Consider the following 20557-nt stretch of genomic DNA (forward strand, 5'->3'; position numbering starts at 1 on the left):
TCACGCTCCTCATCTGGAACATGGCGAAGACAGCAACACCTGGCTCAAGCTTATTGTGAGGATTCAATGAGATGACACATGTGGAGTCCTCACAATAGGCTCTGCGTATACAGAGCACTCAGTAAACTCTGGTCACAGTGTCCCTCCTGGCCCCATCATTCTAAATTAAAAATTTAAAAGAGTTACTGTCTAGTTGACTCCAATTCATGGCAACCCCATGAGAAATAGACTAGTCAGGGTAGATCTATGCTCCATTGACTTCTTAATGGCTGGGTTTTCAGAAGTAGATCACCAAGCCTTTCTTCCAAGGCATCTCTGGGTAGACTGCAATCTGCAACGTTTCATTTAGCAGTTGTTGTTGTTGTTAAGTGCCGTCGAGTAAATTCCGACCCATAGCGATCCTGTACAGAGTTTCCAAGGAGCAGCTGGTGAGCTTGAACCACTGATGTTGCAATTCAAATGACTTTGCAGTTCTGATGCATTAGCCTACAGTGCCACACCAGGACTCCTTCATTTAGCAGCAGAGTGTGTTAATCGTGTGTACTACCCGGGGACTTCTTATTTTAAATTTGGTCTCTATGATATCCAGAGTTCCCCCGGACTTTTCCTTTGGAGCACTCATCATTGCTTGCAGTCCTATATTTATTTGTTTTCTTTAGCGCTTGTCTCCTTTTTAACGACACCCCCATACCTAAGTTCCACAAGAGATAAACCAAATGTTTCTCTTGATAGTGGCTCTGCTCCAACCCCCGGGCCAGTGCCTGGGTGTTGTTGTTGTTGTGAAGTGCCATCGAGTCAGTTCCAACCCATAGCGACCCTGCATAGGGTTTCCAAGGAGCAGCTGGTGAGCTTGAACTGCCACCTTGCAGTTCAAATGGCTTTACAGTCTGACTCATTAACCCACAGCATCACACCAGAACTCCAGTGTCTGTGTGTAGTAGGTGTTTAATAAATATCTATTGGATGAATAAATGAATAGAAGATTAGAGTTGGCACAGATGATGGTCACCAAGCCCCATTCCAGCTCAGAGAGTTTCTGACTATTTCTCTATTTTTGACAATGTTAGAAGAAAAATTTAAAAGGAGCCCCAGAGAAGCTGCTTCACCAATCCCCAAGGGAAGACTGGAGATGGTTGCTGCTGACAGGTTTCCAAACACTCAAGTTGTACAGAGATTTACTCCTATTTTCTAAACCTGAGAAGGGAGCCTGACAAATGTCTAGCCCCTCCCTCAGGGCTGCCCACACACAGGGCATTAAACCGTGAGGTCCAGCAGTGGCAGCAGGGGCCCAGGTCAGGCAGATAGGCCTCCCTGTACCAGCAATGGACTGTGAGCAAAGGAAGACAAACTTCAAAGAGCAACAGGTGACCCCAGCATCCCATGTACTCACTTTCCACCCTTTTCTTCAAAGAGAGGGCAGGTCCCTGATATCACAGTCTTACCCAATGTTGTGGTCTGACTGTGTCCCCTACAAAAAGGCATGGCCAAGTTCTAAACCCTAGAACCTATGTATGCATGTGACCTTACTTGGAAATAAGGTCTTTGCAGATGCAATCAAGTCAGGATGAGGTCTTAAGGGGTTAGTGTGAGCCCTGAATCCAATTTGACCGGTGTCCTTATACGAGGGAAATTTGGACACAGACACAGGCAGTCTGAGGTAGAGACAGGAGTGAGATTTCCACAAGCTAAGCAACATGAAGGATGACTGGTAACCACCAGAAGATAGGAAGAGGCAATCAATGATCCTCCAGAGAGGCACTGGAGAGTATATGGCCGTGCTAACACCTTGATTTTGGACTTCTATGAAACTGGGAAATAATTCATTTCTGTGGTTTTGAACCACGTAGATGCTGGTGTGACACTGTAGGATAATCATTGGACTTTAAACCCACCAGTAGCTCCTCGGAAGCCCTACACAGGGTCTCTGTGAGTCAGAACTCATTGGTAGTTAAAAACAACAAAGTTATAAAAGCCTTAGGGAATGAACATATCCAGCCATTAAGAATACTTGGCTTTTCCAGAACTCCTCTTCCTAGTCCCTGGAGAAGGACATAATGCTTAGTAAAGTAGAGGGTCAGCAAGGAAGAAGAAGACCCCAGCACAGCTGCAGCAATGGGCTCAGGCATAACAACAATGGTAAGGCTGTGCTTACCTGAGCAGGACCTGGCAGTGTTTCTTTCTGTTGGGCATAAGGTCTCTATGAGTCAGAACCAATTCTACAGCACCTAACAATAAGACATGCTTGATGCATAGTAAAGTCTGAAAACTGCTATTCTAATGAGATGGAAACTGATCAATATAAGTATGACCCCACTGGACAAGGAGTCCTGGTGTGGCACTGTAGGATCAGCACTTGATGACTAACCACAAGTTCGGTGGTTCAAACCTACCAGCCACTTCTTGGAAACCATATACAGGGTCACTATGATTTGGAACCAACTCAATGGCACTTAACAATGACAACAACCACAAGGCATTGGTGTATAACCAATTAGCTCCACACTTCTCGCCTAGTTCTGGAAACAGAACATGGTCCAGGCACCCAACATTACCTAACACTTACTCACTTTATCCTCATTATTTTTTTTTGAGTAAAACATTTAACTCAGTTACTGGCACAAAGTAAAAAACTCATTAAAATTCTGCCAATGATAAAATATCAAGCCATCCTTTTTGTCACCATTGGATGCTTCATTCTTTTCTATTTTTATTTTAGAGGGGCTTGGTTGGACCCCTTGACTACTGTTCTGCCAACCTCATATACTCTCAATTCTTCTAGGGCTCCCTTTCTTACCAAACGTTGCCAGCTTTTTACCTTGAAATTGCTACTTAACTTCTCTGAGCCTTAATTTCCTCATTTCCAAAATGAGGATATAGAGTACTCCCCCCATCCCATGTTTATTTAAAGAACCAGATAATCTAATAAACATAAAATGCTGAACACAATGCCTGGCACATAAACCCTCCATAAACCCAAGAGACTGAGAAAGGTGAGAAAAACATGTGTTTCCACAAACGGCTCCCTCCATCTAGTCTGGCAACCAAGGGGTAGAAAAGACATGCCCTGAAGGCTCTTGGGGAGTTGACAATCCCAAATCCTGGGCCAAGGGAAGAGATAGCCTCATCTTCCCTCTGGCCTTCCTAGAGCGACACTGAAGAATGCTGACTCCAGCTTGGGGCCCCTCACTAGCTCCCCATCCGACTCACTCCATTTAGCTCTGGCAATCCAATTCCCTTTCTTCCACCCGGAAATCGATGTTTAATTAACACATTATTGGAAAAATAAACACAGTCTTCAATGGGGCTGCAATGAAGCTAATGCAGCTCAGCTTGGGGGCTGCAGACCATCTCCTCAGTCAGAGAATGTTCTTCTCCTGTTCCTACCTCTCAAGCAAGAAAAAGTCCTTCATTTTCCCTAGAGTGCTCTCGCCTGGGAAATCCCAGTTTCTTCTCCCTGTCTCTAGGCTAACAGACCTCAAGTCCCTTCTGGCCCTTAGCCCTATGATTCAGGATGGACTTGATATCACTGCATCAGGGAAAGAGAGGTAATTCCTCAGGATGATGACCACCATCTCCAGCATCCAGACCTCAAGAGCTGATCTAAGACCTCTCATTGGGAAAGTCCTTCTATCAACTCCCATCCCCTTTCCTCCATGGCTCAGCTGGCCACCAGGTTTTGCATCAGCCACATGATGATGCTGCCCAGCTAAATGAAATATAGCAGTAGGTCCATTCATTGGAATCTTACACTGAACGTTAGTTCCTATTCTGAAGTCCATGAGAAGTGTAGGCCCATCAATGTCCAGGGTATAGAGACAAGCAAAAACAGGTTCTAGGCTCTCTGCACTACTATCACAAAGAACCTGGACTCCCTCCTCAGACAAGATACCCAAAGTAGAGGAGGAGAGAACTGAAACACTATAGGAAGTGGAGTACCCAAAGTGCTCTCAAGAAGGTGACCAGCAGTGTCACGCACAGACAAGCAACCTTCTCTCCCTAAACTGAAGCACCTTTTGGCTATCAGAAGCATGCTCAGCTGCTCCTGGAGTTGTGAACCAGGCTGGCTTGCGAATGAACCAACTCTTAAATCAAGATTTCCCTCTCTAGCATGTCCTAGACTTGGGGACTAGAGAGGACAGGTCCATGGAGATGGCAAGGCAGAGTTGTCAAGACTAGGGGTTTCAGAGTCAAGCCAACAGGGTTTCAATCATGGCCCCTTTTCCTAGCTAAGTGATCTTGGACATGCTGCTTAATCTCTTTAGGCCTCAGTTTCCTCATCTGTAATATATAGATGATATGGTCGCTATGGGTCGGAACCGACTCGACGGCACTTAACAACAACAACAACAACAACATGTGGGATTGTATGAGATAATGAATGTCAAGTGCTTCACAGAGTAACTGGCACTTAGAACTCAAATGTGGGCTAGCATTCATAGTAAGAATAGTAAAGTTAATAGCAGTCATTGCATTGGTAATAGGAATAGTACTAAACTCCAAGATTTAATCCCTTAAAATCAGGGGACAAGAGGAAGTACCACTGGGGAAAGGCTCTACTCCCATCTAGTTTCTCATCCTGAAACTGGATTTCCCTCTCTAGCATGTCCTCTCTCTTTTTTCCATTAACAAAAAGTGGGTGATATCATCTCAAAGAAAGATGACTTTATATTTTGTCATCTAAACCAGGACACTTTTGAGAGTTAATAATGACACTAGGAGAAAGACCTAAATGGAAACTTTCTCTACAAATCAGGGCATCTGGTCACCTCAACTCAAGGTCACAGGGAAAATGTCTTTATACCTTGCTTCAAGATCCTGGTGAAAGGAAAGCTCTCCAGATTCTCAGGATTTAGCTTGTTCTAGCCTCATACTCACTGCTCAAAATGTATTTAACTAAGATATTCAACCTTCTCTCTATTCAAGGTCAAGTCTAACCCTACAGGTAGATCAGAGGTGTTAAAAGGGAGCTTTCATCTATAGTTCATAATGTCATGCTTCCCAACCACCTAATGGAAACAGAAATGAAACCCTCTGGGACCAGTGTCTGGACCCATGAACCCCAATTTTGAGACACAGGGCTAATCTAGTCAGCCTGGGAGAAACACATAGGCTCCGAGGTTGTCAGTAGACACCAGCTACTTGGATTCCTGAAGGGATCTCCCACTTCCTCTGAGAGCATCCTTGATAAATAGGGCTAAATAAATTGAGAATGTTGAGCACCCCACTGGGGTCTCTGTCTACAGCACATTCAGGAGATAACCATGACCTTGGAGTGTAGCCCATTAGGACTTGTAGTCACAAAGCTCTGAAATGCCTTCCTTCTATCTCCTTCCAGACCTACAGGGGTCAAGTCTGTCCTCTTTACAGGCACCCACCCACTTCACCAAGATCCCACTCCCCTTCTGACCCAGGAAAAAGGAAAAATAAACGAGTTTTCAAGCAGCCCCACGAAAACATCCTCTGGGAGAGGGGCCATCTCTCACGAGCCAGCATGATAGTGTAGAAAGAGTACTGTCTTGCAACCAGAAAATTTAGATTCAAGTTTGGTCTCTATTAAACTTGGCATGTGACTTTGGACAAGCTATTTAAACTTTCTGGACCTCAGTTTTCTCATCTGTAGTTGACAACATTGAGTGAGCACTCAAGAGATAAGACCAATATTTAATATAATGTCACATGGTGATTAGCCAATTAAAACTGAAGACCGGGTAATGCACTGGAGGTGACCAGAGGATTGGGATGAGGACTTCGTTCTAGAAATCTGGTTGGGAAGGTGTTTCTGGGGAGGAATTCTCTGAGCAGAGACCTGCGGGAATGAGCTAAGACATTGCCCATAGGTACAGAGCCTCAGGCTCAAGCAGAGCACTGCCACCTGTGGCTAGCCCAGTCACACCACTGCACCCACTTCATCTGCAAGGCTGGCAGAGCTGGTCCTCTGTGTCCCAGCTACAGCATGACCTCCGCTGTTCTTCACCCAGCAGGTGCGTGCTTGGGGAGGACTAGGCCTGACCACAGCAGGAACAGGCACACTGGGGCTGGTGTAGTTCCAGCGGCATGTTCTGCAAGAGCTTTTTCTCTTTTTGCAAGTCTCCCATCCACGCTCAAGGGGTCAAGTAAGGAGAAGAAGGCCAGGGGATCCCAGGAGCAGCTCTCCTCTGCATTGTGCACAATATTTCTCCCCAAGTCAGCCTATTCCTCACAGCTCCCCTTTTCTCTAGCCATGACGTAACCCTGTCTCCCTAACTCCTCAAGGTCAGCTCCAGTAAGAGATAGGGATACCAGAAAGGTGGACAATATGCATTTTGCTCTGATGGTGTGTTTTGGTTTTGTTTTCCTTTAGGAAAAATGTCTTGCACTTTCACTTATCATTGATAATACACAGGGGCACATCTTCAGTTGAAGGAGAAGAAAAAATGGCGTCTGGTACCTAAGGCAGCAGAAGCCCAGGAGATTCCTGGGTATCAGCTGCTCCCCGGGCCTCTCCTTTTGGGCCAAGCCACCCAAGAGGTAACTGATGTGGGAAGAGCAGGGCCACTCTCTGGCTCTCAGCGGAAGGCTCTAGAGAGGTGACAGGGAAAGCCCTCAATTTCGCCCACCTCATTCCTTCTCCCCCTTCCGTCTACATCCGCCCACCAGTCACCCATGAGCACACCCACCCACGGACGTGCTTGGTGGACGTGGGAATCTCATACTAGATTTCCCACTGAAGACAGGAGCGGCTTTCCCTCCATCTTCTTCTCATCTTCTTTGAAAACTCCACTCTCTCTTTCTCAAGACCCCACTGCTTTCCATCCTTCTCCCAGGTGGGAGCAGGTAAGCTTCCTTTCCTGTCACTGCCTCTCCAGTCACTCACACATTTACTTAAGACAAACACACTCACACAGTTTAAAAAGGCACACAGCCTCCTGCTCGAACCACATACAATGTTGACAATCCCATGTTGTCCAATTGTGGGCACACTGATGCTTGACATGCACAAACTCCCTTACAGCCCCCAACCAAAAGGCAACACAAAGGACACCATGTATTTCAAGACCAGGCATCCTATGTAAAGCGAGAGTCGAATAAGACAAAGACATTGCTTCATCCTCCCAATGAACCATAGCAACTCTCTGGTCTATTCTGCAATGCCCCCTGTCTTGAAACAGTTCACTGATCGGCACTCTCTGTGTGTTGGTGTGTGTGTCAGAAAGCATACACATCTGTGTGTTGGAGAGATGATCTGCATCTCTACTGTCCAGGCATCTCCCCAGAGGTAACCCAGTCCAGAATCTGCCTTCCCGGTATAACCTTCCCCCAATGTGCCGCAAACATTATTTCACGGATGGTTAAATTGGATCATTATCACCGGGTGCTTATTTGGCCAAAAAGAAAGAGAAAATCATTAATGTCATCTACCTCCACTCCAATTCCCTCCTCATGAAGTCCCCTCCCCCAAATACTCTCCAACATGCTAATCCCATGAACTGCGACACACCACAGCTTTCGGGAAAGAATAATGGCGAGAAGAAAGAAGGGAGCGGTGGTGGGGAAGCGGTGGCTCTGAAGGTACTGCATTTCCCATATGGGGATGGGGAAAGGAGCCATGGTAGAAGCAAGGATGAGGAGCCCAGTAAAGGGGAAGGAACCGAAACCAAACCAAGCCTTTGGTTGCCCGTGTATGTGTGCGAGAAAGTGTGTGTGCAAGACCGTGTGCAAATGCGTGTGTGGATGTGCTGACTTGGTCCTCCTATCAGAAGGCTGCATCCGTGTGGCATGTAGAAAAGGGCATCACACCACTGTTGTGTTGCAAAAAAAAAAAAGAGCCGCAGAGCCATCAGAAACAGAATTTTCTCATGAAGATGGAAAGGGGGAAGGGGTACTGGGGGGGGAGGGAGGAGAGCGTGTGGAAATTGAAGGCAAGATCATGGCATAATTGGGGGAGGGGGGAGGGTGAAATGGTGGTGGGATGGAAAAAATTACACGCACACAGAGACACAAACACACACAATACCCAAATGCCAACCCCTCCGCTCCACTGTTCATCCAAGACTGATAACCGTCCCCCATCTCTCTGCTTCGCCTCTGTACCCCCAAAGCTGGTGCAGATTGATTTCTGTATCTCAGTTTTGCAGCAGTGGGCTAATTACAACCAAGCCCCCCTCACCAAATTAACCCCTCCCCTCCCTCTCTCTTTTTTTTCTCTAAAAGGCCAATTGAAGAATAATGTGTTTTTAGAGATAATGGATTTTTTTTTTTTTTTCAAGGAGCGAGAGAAAGGGGGATGCAGGGCAGAAATTCTGCAAACCGGTGACTTCCAACCTCACCTCCATCTCCCCTCACATCTCCATTCGCTGGAGCATCTCATCTACCACCCTCCAACCATCCCCTTGTCCCCCACCGCCCAAAAGAAAAAGCCTTCCTACCATGCACATCGACAACCGCCACCCAATCTCAGTAGCCGATCTCAAAACCCCCAAGCATCAATCCACCTCGATACATCCTTTTTCTTATATAAGCAGCAAATCATCAACATAGTCAGTAGAAACGCAGCATTAAATAAAGAAATCAACAAAAAAGGCGGCCAGATCCCAGTCAAAGCCCCAATAATTAATACGAAGGAGCAACCAAAGAAGCAAAGACGTAGTTGTCTCTCAAAATCTAGAATCCATTTGATGTCTGACCCCCCACCCCTCTTAAGAAACAATTTTAAAAATCATTATTTCAATAGAGTGGGCCAGAACGCTCCAGAAAAGGGCATTCGCACAGTCTGGTGATTAAAAAAAAAAAAAAATTAACCCAGCCCTGTTGCTCACTTTAATAGCGAACTTCCAGTGTCCAGTCTTTATCCCCCTCTTCCAGAAGGAAGACTTGCTCACAAGATGAACCCTGGGCTGCAGGAAATGGACCAAGAGCCTTTATTCCACTTCCCAACTAAAAAAGCAAAAAACAAAAAATCCCAAACAATAGGGACAGCTCTGCACGACTTGCACCTATCTGAAATATCGTTTGCCCAGATATGACTTAGGCAGATTAAGCCCAAAGGTTAAAAAAAAAAAAATTACCAGCCTTGCCTCTTCTCTCTCCCCTTCATCCTTCTGCCACGTACCCAGTAGCCCTTAGGTAAACTTGCCCATCAGAACCAGCGGGACCATTTTAACTTGCACAGCGATGCAGAAGTCCTTGAGCGATGAAGGGAGGCTCTACCCAGAATGGCAAATTCATAAAGGGCTAGTTCTTCACGCTGCCCAGACCTCACCTCCAGGTGCCCCCAGCTAGACTATCTGGCTACCAAGTCACCCATTGCGCTGGGAGTTCAAATTTCCACTAGAACCTCCATCACAAAGGCAAACTGTCATCTGGCCCCCAAAATGACACTGTCCTCCAGGTGTGACAAGGAGTACCCCTCTCCTTTCTAGGGTCACCCATTAGACCCAGGGCAGAGAAATAATTTTAAACACTGGGCTGGTAAAAGAAAAACTATCTCCCCTAAGCGGGAATAAGCAGAGGAAGTAAAAAGAAGACAGCTCCTTCCTACCAGATCTCTTGTCTGGGATGATCGTGGCTCGCTACATCCTAGGCTCTAGCTCTGGATGATCTCTGACCTTTGCATTATTATTATTATTTTAAATAAAGATCAGGGGGAGACGTACCTTACCTTACCTAAACTCCAATAATGGTTAACAAATATATAAATTTCTCATTTCATGATGATATTTCTGCAAGCAAATTAAAGGGGAAGACATTTAATGGAGAAAGGGAGAAATTAATTTTTTTTCTAACAAGTGATCACAGGGCAAGCCACCTGCAAAGCAGCCGAGCCCATAGGTTGGTATTACATCACTGGCCTAGGAAGGGCCAGGGGGTGGGGGTGGGAGGTAGGATTTTTTCACTCTTGTCATTGGAATGCTGTTTCTAAAGCAGTTAAGTTTTGTGGTTAAAGAAAAGAGCGAGAGAAAGAGTCGAAACTCTGGGTAAAACACAATGCCGTGAAAAAAACAATACATTGAACAAGCCTTTAAGGTCACTGAGAGCTTGCAAAACCCACAGGGCTCACACAGAGTGGAAGTTTTCAGGCAAGCCTGCTACTAAATCATTAATATAAACAAATGGAAGACAGAGGAGGAAGATTTCCTTGTAACCGATCCAAACAGGAGCTCACACACACGCGCGCGCGCGCGCGCACACACACACACACACACTCACACACACACACACACACACTCCCTTTCCACCTTCTGGGAGTATGCCCACCTTCACAAGGCACAGGAGTCCAACCTGAATCTTCACTCAAGAACCACCTCTTCACACCCCCTCAAAAAAAATCACAGATACACGCATACAGTCAGGGAAATCTCTGACTCAATTCATTTTTGTCTCCTTGTGATTTTCAAAGCATCCTTTCCTCTCTTCCTCATTTGAACCAGCCCCTTCCCCTGAAAGAAAAATAACGAGAGAGTGGGAGGAAAGCAGCTTTCAAATGCCAAAAAGTACCTGCCCCAAATGAAGTGGGGGTAGCACATTATTTCAGACTAACAATCTGAGCAAACAGCTGAAAGACTTTTTTTTTTTTTTTTAAAGACAATAAATCAAAAACCTTCTCCGACTTTTCCAACATCTGGAGCAAAAGAACTTAACTTCCAAGAGAAACTGAGGGGGAAGAAGCGCAGCGGAAGCCAAGGCTCTAGATCCAGCATTCAAAAAAGCATATAGGTTGGTCTCTCCCAACTGAAAACTTCTCCCATCTCCGGAGCAGCCTCTTCCCGGTGGCAGGGACAAGACCGGAGTTGTTGCACATCCTGCCTGTGTGCCTTCTCCCCCAATTCCTCCCCCAAAAGTCTTACCTTTCCAGCTGAACGAAGATTTGGGATTTCTCTGTTTGTTTGATCTTTAATCAACTGAGTTTGCTGGGTTTGTTTAGTCTTTGGAAAGGTTCACATTCCAGAATCCTTTTCTCCTTTTGATCTCTTCTCACTCTGGAAGGGAGTGGTAGGAAAGAAGAGAGGTGGGTGTTGGAGGTGCAAAAAACTGGTCCTTGATGGTGACTAGAGATGCAGGGGCAAGAGGGAGGACAGGCTTGCCTCTCCCTCTCAGTGAGTTGCATGCAAGAGGAGCTGTGTAGAGCTGTGCTCAGAGCCTGAGACTGCCGGAGCAGCCCAGGAATTTCACGCACTCCACAGCCAGCCCCTCCCTCTCCCACACAGACCCCAGCATTTAAAGAGACAGCCAGGCTGCCTGGCTCAGGGCTTCACCTTTTCCCAGACTGTTTTGCAAACAGCTGAGAAGATAACATCAGGGAGGAACACCTCTTGCAGCCCCCTAGGATAAGAGGCAGTGCCAGGAGCTCAGTTGTCCCCTCACCCCCACCTGAGAGAAAGGTTCTTCTCTACAACTGAGACAGAAATAAAAAGAAAGATGAAATTCTTATTTACTGTCTCAGCAGACTAAACCTCTTCTCCAGTGCTCAGAAGGCATTGCACATGTCTCCTTGGAGACTGAGAGGGTCGAACTAATAAGAAAGTGTGCCTCAGTTTCCCCAAGTAATCAAAGGACTTTGCAAAATCAGGGCATGGGGGCTATAACTAGGACATGCATCCACTCCTTCAAGAAGCACATTGAATGCCTACACAGGATAAGGCAGAATGCAAGAGGCTGGGGACAGAGATATGAAGGGGACAAGTGGGATTTCTCTTCTAAGGGTACTCCCCAGGGAATTGTGAGCAGACAGACAGAGGCAAGTCTCAACTGAGTGCTTGCCTGAGCCAAGAGGATGCTAACTTTCTGGGGCTGCACCCTGAGCTCAGGTCAGAGGCATTGCTCCCTCAAACACTTCAAAATCCATCGCCACCTTTACCAAACTAGCCAGGGTTTATACAGACATTTCCCCAATCCATCCAGCATCAATAGAGAAACAGCTCCAACCCACTTTCTTCTCTTGCCTTCCTTCCTGAGGGCAGGTCCTGTCTCACCAGCACTAATGGCAGGAAAGTTACTAAACGTTGTTGTTGTTGGATGCTGTTGAGTAGAATCCAACCCATAGCAACCCCATGTGACAGTAGAACTGGCTCACAGGGTTTCCTAGGTGGCAGACCACCAAGTCTTTCTCCTTTGGAGCAGCCAAGTGGATTTAGATTGCCAACCCAGCACTTTAAAATTATGTCACCAGGATTCCTGGTGTGGAACTGTGAACTACAAGGTCACTGGTTCAAACCCACCAGCTGTGCCTCGGAAACCCTAGAGAGGGTTCCTATGAGTTGGAATCGACTCAATGGCACTTCACAACAGCAACATGCTCTTCATGTACAGTCTCATTCACCCCAATGAGAGGGGTGCTATGAAATAGTTGCATTCCATTTCACAGTTGAGAACTTTAGCTGAGCTACTTTCCCGAGGTGCAAACTCATTGCTGTCAAGTTGATTCTGACTCACAGTGACCCTGTAGGTCAGAAAGGAGTTGCTTGACATGCTTTCCAAAGAGGACAATCTTTACAAAAACACACTGTCAAGTGTTTCACTCCAGGAACGACTGTTGGGCTTGAAATGCCAACCTTGCAGTTGCCAGCCAAAGTTTAACCAGTGCGTCACCAGGGCTCCTTTCCCTGAGGCCACACCCTGGAAACAGTAGTTGTTGTTGTTAAGTACCATCAAGTCGGTTCCGACCCATAGCGACCCTGTACAGGGTTTCCGAGGGTGTAAATCTTTACGGGAGTAGAAAGCCAGAGAAGGGACTTAAACGCAGGTCTCTCTGAGTCCAGAACCTGCCTGTTTAACCAATGCCCTAGATAGCCTCCCTTCTAGAGAGAAGAGTTCATTTATTGTTGCTCTGTGCTCCCCTGGCCCACTCTCCACATTTCTCCACCTTCCCTTCTATACATTCTTCCAGCTCATCCAAGCAGTTACCCAACCCAAAAGACATCTCTGGTGTCTGCACAAGGCAGTGTTTTCACTGGAAACACAGTAAGTACAACCAGGTCCCTGCACCATGAAGTCCACAGTGACCACAGGGAGACATAGATGTGCTAGAAAATAAACCAAGAGGACAGGTAATCTAAGGGAAGGTACTGTAATATAAGGGTAGTGATATAAAAGAAGGGTAATGTAAAGAAGCCCTTGGGTGGTTCCGATGGTCAGTTTGAACCTGCCCATAGGCTCCTTGTAAGACAAACCTGGAAATCTGGTTCCAGAAGATCCCAGCCTTGAGAACCCAATGAAGCAGTTCTATTCTGCACACAGGAGGTCACCATGAATCAGAATTGACTCACTGGCAACGTTTTTGAGTTTTTGTTTTTTGAAGGTCATGCAATCCCAGTCTCATCAATGCCCTTTTTGGCATGTGTGCTACCTTCTAAATCACACTCTCATTTTCTTACGTGTCTTTGGGTCCCCAATATTCATCACCTCCTGCACACATTGTTGTTGTTGTTAAGTGCCATCGAGTCGGTTTTGACCCATAGCGACCCTGTACAGGGTTTCCGAGGGTGTAAATCTTTACGGGAGTACAAAGCCTGATCTTTCTCCCGCTGAGCAGCTGGTAGTTTCGAACCGCTGACCTTAAGGTTCGCAGCCCGATTCGTAACCACTACACTACCAGAGCTAGTAGCATGAATATACATGCCTTTTGGTGGTGTCACGTGTCATCGAGTTGATTCCGACTCACAGAGACCCTGGATGGAGTTTTCAAGAAGCGGTTGGTAAGTTTGAACCATCAGCCTTGTGGTTTAAACTGACCTTGTGGTCCAGTGCTTATCCTGCAGCACTATCCCAGGACTCCATACATGCCTTAATGGGTTATTTTATGCATGGAATCTGATCTTCTATCTGTTTATGTTTCACCTGGACTGCCCTGGGCTCCAGATCTAGATCCTCCTTATTCAGCCTGTCTCAAGAGTGTACGCCCTATTTGTTCTCAGAATGTGGAAGGGAAGTTCAAAGTACATGTGGGTGGGTAAGATACTCATAACTTCTGGGGAAAAGCAATGTAAAGAACGACCTTGACCACACAGGATACTGGGATACCACAGCAGCATGGACTTATCTTTTGGAGCAGCAGAAAGAAACCCGAGGGCCCAGAGAATGCAGGGACAGAAGCCAAGAAAAGAGCCTGAGGACTCGCTGCTCTGAGGATATCAACTCCCATGGTACTCTTCCAGCAAAGCCCAGTCTTGGAAGGACATCCCAGTGGGAGGCCCACTGTGTGTTTGCTGCGTAGCATAGAGGGTAGGAGACAAGCCTGATTCAATCCCAACATGGCCACTATATTCATATTCAAGTGCATCATTTCCTTACCATCTCCAAGTCTTAGTTTCATCACCTATACAATGGGGACAATACCTGTACTCACTCTGTAAGATTTTTGCTAGAATCAAATGACAAACTTTCTACAGAACACCTGCCCAACCCCTACCCCAGAGGTGCTGAATACATGTTCATCATTCTAGCCCAAAAGTCTGCATTTGCCCCTTGTGTGGCATTATTAACTTTGGACTGCCCCCTATAGTCAGCATTCTCTTATTCCAAGTTCATCACTTCACCATAAGTATTTTATCTTACAGGGGGATCACTTCAGTTACTATCATTTACTTGTTTTTAGTCTTTTGCTTTCTAACTTACTGTACCTTGTGTATTTTGAATATACTGGTGACTATCATTTTATTCAGTTTAGTAGTTTTGTAAGGCTTCTTAAGTGTTATTTGTCTTTCATTACTCCAGAGCATCCTTTGACTCTGCCTTTTTATCATGCAATCTCTGAGCTCATTTTGCCTCATTCCTCCAAATCATTTTAGCTAATAACCACTCTACTCATGCTCAGTGACCCAGCACTCCCCCCAGACAGCTCTGGATTGACGAGAGTGGACTTGTACAAAATAGCAGAGAATGAGAACATCAAAGAGTATAGGCTGAATCTCCGTGCAGACACATAATGCTACCATAAGCAAAATGCAATATCAGGTGTTTGCTCAAATGATGATGCCTCATCGGCAATAATACTGACTGGTTGTTTTTCCTAAGGAGAACTCAATGGGCCCAATGAGGCCCTCAGAGACCCTGGACTTTCTCTGCTTTCATCTCTGTACCGGACCACAGAGGGTCACAACTAGAAGTCATGGTTGGAAGGATGGGCCTATCTTCCCTCTTGCGGATGTTTGGTTGCCATGTACGGTTGAGAGGGAGAACAAACGGACCAAGGACTGTTGCCACTTTTCTTCAGTGTACCAACCAGACCAATGTTCTCAGTATGGAGTGAGGAACAAGCTCATTGCCAATCAGAAAGTCGTCCATACAACCTGAAAAAAATCAAGTTTTATAATGATGATAATGACAGTAATAACTACCACCACTCACTCTTGCTGGCCCACCACTTGGTAGTATCATCATAAAGCATTCTTGAGGTCTTTGGAGACAGAAACACCTAGGTTTTATTCCCAATTCCATCATTGACTGGCTATGAAAGCTTAGATTTATACTAACATGTCAAGCCTCAGTTATCTCATCTGTACAATCGGAGTGATAATGATGTTACCATTAAACGTTTTCTGTGAAATTGTATCAAAAAAGCCTACAACAAGAAATGGGACACAGAAGTCCAAAATAAAGAGTATCAATAATTCGTTTCAGGGTGGTATATAAAATATTTAATATTTGACATGGTTTAGGCAGCAACCAATCAGACTGGAAGCCAACCATAAGCAAGTGGTTTGGCTTTTCCAGGGTATGCCAACTCTCTGCCCTGATTTTCAAGTATTGTTTTCACCTTCCAGGGACTGTGGCAAGCATTTGGCCTACACTAAGGCATTATCTCATTTAATCCTCACAGTACATTGATGATGTTATTTATTGCAATACATGCAATTGCATATTTGTAAATAAGAGTGCCTGTTAGATCAGGATTACATAGAAACAGATCTAATATAGTCATATATTCTGGCGACACTAATAGTGTGAATTTCAGGGCTTGCTTTTGCTGGGGTTTTCAACTTAGTTATATATGTTCTTTCTTTTATTTACCAATTCTTTCAATAATCTTTGGAAAACAGTGGCAATGGCGCATAACCTCAGATTTTTCATCCATCAAATGATGTACATACTGACCTTTGCTTTCTGAGACTTCACTGCTCTCCACCAACCATTCACCAACATATCTGGAAATATCAATGGCACTAGGAAGGGGGCCCACTGCTCATCTGTCATTTTATCATACTGTGGTGGCTTGTGTGTTGCTGCAATAGGGGAAGATATGTCACTGGTATTTGAAGTATCAGGAGGGTCACCCATGGTGGAGAGTTTTCAGCTGAACTTCCAGACTAAGACAGACATGGAAGAAAGAGAGGTGGACCACTTCTGAAAGGTTAACCAGTGAAAACCTTATGGGTAGCAGTGGAACATTATCCATTATAGTGTTTCATTCTGTTCTGCATAGGATTGCTATGAGTTGGAACCAATTTGATGGTACCCAAAAGAAATTAGACTGTCTGCTAATCTCTTGGTGTGAAGAGGCCAAGACTTAAGTTTAGTCAAACTCTTTGGTCTTAACCTGGTCTTCCACGGTTTCTTCATTTGTTTCGTTTTCATTGTCACTGAGGCTCCCAAACATCTTGCTCCTAAGCAGATTCAGAATTCAGTTTCCAATGCTACTGACCCAAAGCAGGTTACACAAGGTCTTGCAAATGTCCCTGGTGCTTGACGATTCTCCCTACAGGCCTCCACATAACCTGCCTACAGCAGTTTAGGTGGCTTTCTCCCACCTCTGCAATGAAGTCTCCGGAATTATTAATAAGTGACTGCCTATTGATTTGCATTATTATCCATTCACCGTGCAGTGCAGACCGCAAACAGAGGGCCCTGGACTCTTTGAGGAGAGGATTGTGTAGAAAGAGCTGTCCCTGGGTTGAGTAAGAGGACACAGAGCCAGCAGAGAGTCAGGGAACTCCCAAAATTCTAAATGCAAGGCCTCTAGTCCAGCATAAGGGTAGAGGGAGAAAAGTGGATGTGAGATATGCTGGCATAAGAAGACTTACTTAGGCCCAAAGGGAGGGTCAGTGGATGCCCTACCCTCCAGGTAGCCACCCCCAAGAGCTTGCAGAAAAGGCTGTTGTTAATTACTAACAAGTTGATTCAAACTCATGATGACCCTATGTGGGCAGAGTAGAACTGCTCCATACAGTTGTCCAGATTTCTACCTTTCAGAAGCAGATCATCAGGCCTGTCTTCTAACCTTTGCCTTTAGGTGGTTCCAAACTGCCAACATTTTGTAAAAGAGCTGAGCACTTAGCTGTTTGTGCCACCCAGGGACTTACAGGAAAGACTAGCTACTGGGAAGGTTGACCATCTCCCAATTCCAACTCCAGTGGGAAACTAGCCTCATTTTCCTTTCCTGTTTATTCCATGGGAAGAAAACAGTCCCAAGGACTTGCAGCCTCTCAGCCACCTGCCTGAACACCGTAGCCTCTGGAATAGGACTATGGACAATGACCTCAGGGAGCTCCGGGATAGGATGAGGAACCACCTAGCCTGCACAGTATCCTTCTCCCCAACCACCTGGGAGCAAGCCACTTGGCAAGATGGATGATGACAGAATACCGCACCAAAAATAAAAAAAGAAACCTGAGCAGAATAAAACTGAGCAGGAAAATATTGCCTCCTACTCTGATGATTTCCACAGCGATTCTAGAATTTCCTTCTTAGGAACCAAATTGTAACAGGGTCCAGCTCTGGTAGCGTAGTGGTTATGAATCAGGCTACTAACCTCAGGGTTGGCAGTTCAAAACTACCAGCTGTTTCATGGGAAAAAGCTGAGACTTTCTGCTCCCGTAAAGATTTATAGGCTTGCAAACCCTGCGCAGGATTGCTATGAGTCGGAACCAGCTCCATGGCACATTACAACAACAACAATAACAGATATATTTGGATGTTTAATGAATAGACCAGCAGGGAGTTACCTATGGAGTTACTAGATGGTTGGGTTTTTTGGTTTTTTTTTAATCTTCATTTTCTCCAGTCTAGGATTGAAATTCTTGTCTGTTTTAGAACTTTGTTCCTCAGGGATGAACAGGCTGAGCTGGCACAGCCACTCCTAGATCATGAGAGCCCACAGGGCAGGACCTATGTGTCTGGGAGAAGTAGTATTGCGTAGAAGGATAGAACTTGCCCTCAAACACCAGGACTTGATGACTGGAATCTGTATCCTCCATTACTAGCCTCAGGCCCCTGGGCAAGTTGTTCAACCTCTCTGTATCTCAGTTTCTCTTCCTATACAAGGATATCACCTACCTCACAGGGTTTCTGAGGAAACAGCTGGTGGGTTTGAACTGCCAACTTTGTGGTTAGCAGTCCAGTGTTGACCCTACAGCACCACACCAGGACTCCTCCAGGAGTCAATTAAAGAGTCAATATTTGTCAAACACTCAAACAATGGCTCTTACCATTTAAGGGTTTTAGAAGCATTTCTTTGACAACAAAAATAATAAAATAAGGGCACTATTTCCCACCCTCCAAAAATAAACCAAACCAGTTTTCATTGAGTTGACTGTGACTCAAGAAGACCTACGCACATCAAAGTAGAACAGTGCCTCACTGGGCTTTCAGGGGCTGACTTTTCACAAGTAGACCTACAAGATCAGGCTTTGCTTCTGAAGCACCTCTGGGTGGACTCGAATCAAACTTTCAGAAAGCAGCCTAATGTTAACCATTTGCCCCACTCAGGAATGATATCAATTCTGTTCTTATCCCTGGAGACTTCACTGGCTGTGGTTCATGTAGGCTCAATGTGATGCCTTATGTCCCTGCCTTCCCATCTCTGTCTCTTTCTCTCGCCTCTCTCTTCTCCTTCTCTCGCTCTGTCCTTCTCTCTCCCTCTCGCTCTCTCTCTCCCCTGCCTTCCCATCTCTGTCTCTTTCTCTCGCCTCTCTCTTCTCCTTCTCTCGCTCTGTCCTTCTCTCTCTCTCCCTCTCTCCCTTTGCCGGACAGCACCCCCACTATTCTACAGAAAAGGCAGCATCAACAGTGACAGCTTTGTGGAGTCCAAAGCATACCCAGTCCCATCCCCAGCAAGCATTCTCTCTGACCCACGCCTAGAACTATTTTTAAATGATATACTTTTGCCCAGTTGTGGAAAAAACAACACACACACACACACACACACACACACACACACATACTCCCCGGGATTCAAGCTGAAGATGGAATGATTGCCAAATGCTAACAGCTTTTCAAACAGGACGTAGTTAAAAATATGTCTGAAATGGTTTTCACTGAAACTCAAAAAATAGCTTCACCGACTGGGGAGCCACAGGCACTGGGGGTGGGGAGCGGAAGAGGGATCCCCTTAATTGGGAGGGGTGCACAGAGAACCTCCCCACAGGGACACATGAGGCATGCCTGCTTCATTTTCCCACATGAATAATACCTTTCAAAACACAGACCAGATCTCTGGAGAAAGTAGCTATACCACAAAGCTCTATAGGAGAAGACATGCCTGCTAAGGCCACACTATATTATCTCCAAGGCCCTTTCTACTCAAAGTGTGGGTGCAGAAAAGTCATATTAGTGCTCCTAAGAGTGGGCTATTGGTGTTGATATGTGCTGGCATGTCAGTTTCACACTTATCCATTATATCATGAGGGCATACATGTGCACAATAATGATGCGTATGTGACTTATTGTTGTTGTTAAGTGCTGTCTAGTTGGGTATGAGTCATAGCAACCCTATATAGGGTTTCCAAGGAGTGGCTGGTGAGCTTGAACAGCCGACCTTGTGGTTCAAACTGACCTTGCAGTCCAGCGCATTAACACACAGCACCACACCAGGACTCCATGTGATTTATAAACACCTTCAAATTCCCTAGGTACTTCCTAGATTCAATCATGGTACCTCAACCCTAGAAGGATTGGACTCAAACTATTCCTCCCTTCATGACATATGAGGAAACTGAGGCACAAGGAGTGATTCATTTAAGACCACCAGTTAAGTCAGGTCTAACAGTATTATCCAGAGTCTCACCCCTTTCTACCAGGACTTAAAGCCCACCAACTACTCCTCAGAAACCATATACAGGGTTGCTATGAGTCAGAATTGACTCAATGACACTTAATACAACAAAGCCTTAAAACCGACTGCATCATCAGCCTTCACTTCAGTGAACTTGTATTGCCTGGGTTTCTAGGGGCAGAGGGCTTGGAACCGGAGGTTATTGTGCTAGAGCAATGGTTTTGAAATATGTTCAGTATATCACTATTGTTAAATATGTTTACAAAATTTATAGTGTACATTAATATAGTTAAGACTCTGAGCAGTCCTGCTGACATTGTTTAATTCCATGTTTCCCAAAGTTATTTTATGGCAAAACCCCTTTTCCCACACAGGAGACTTACTAACATCATGAAAAACACTGTGTTCCGAGAAATACATGTTGGGATTCACTAGCTGTTTACCACATGATTACAAGTTCAGCCAGTCTGTAGAGAAGAGTAATGCTTCTTAAAAATAAGAGGTGAGGAAATATTTTTGATAAAAGAAAACAAACAAGCTATGAGTAAATTCCAACTCATAGCAACCCTATATAGGGTTGCCTAAATTGTACAG

The sequence above is a fragment of the Chrysochloris asiatica genome, unplaced genomic scaffold (assembly GCF_000296735.1).
Source record: "Chrysochloris asiatica unplaced genomic scaffold, ChrAsi1.0 scaffold00070, whole genome shotgun sequence".
In the NCBI taxonomy this organism is placed as follows: Eukaryota; Metazoa; Chordata; class Mammalia; order Afrosoricida; family Chrysochloridae; genus Chrysochloris; species Chrysochloris asiatica.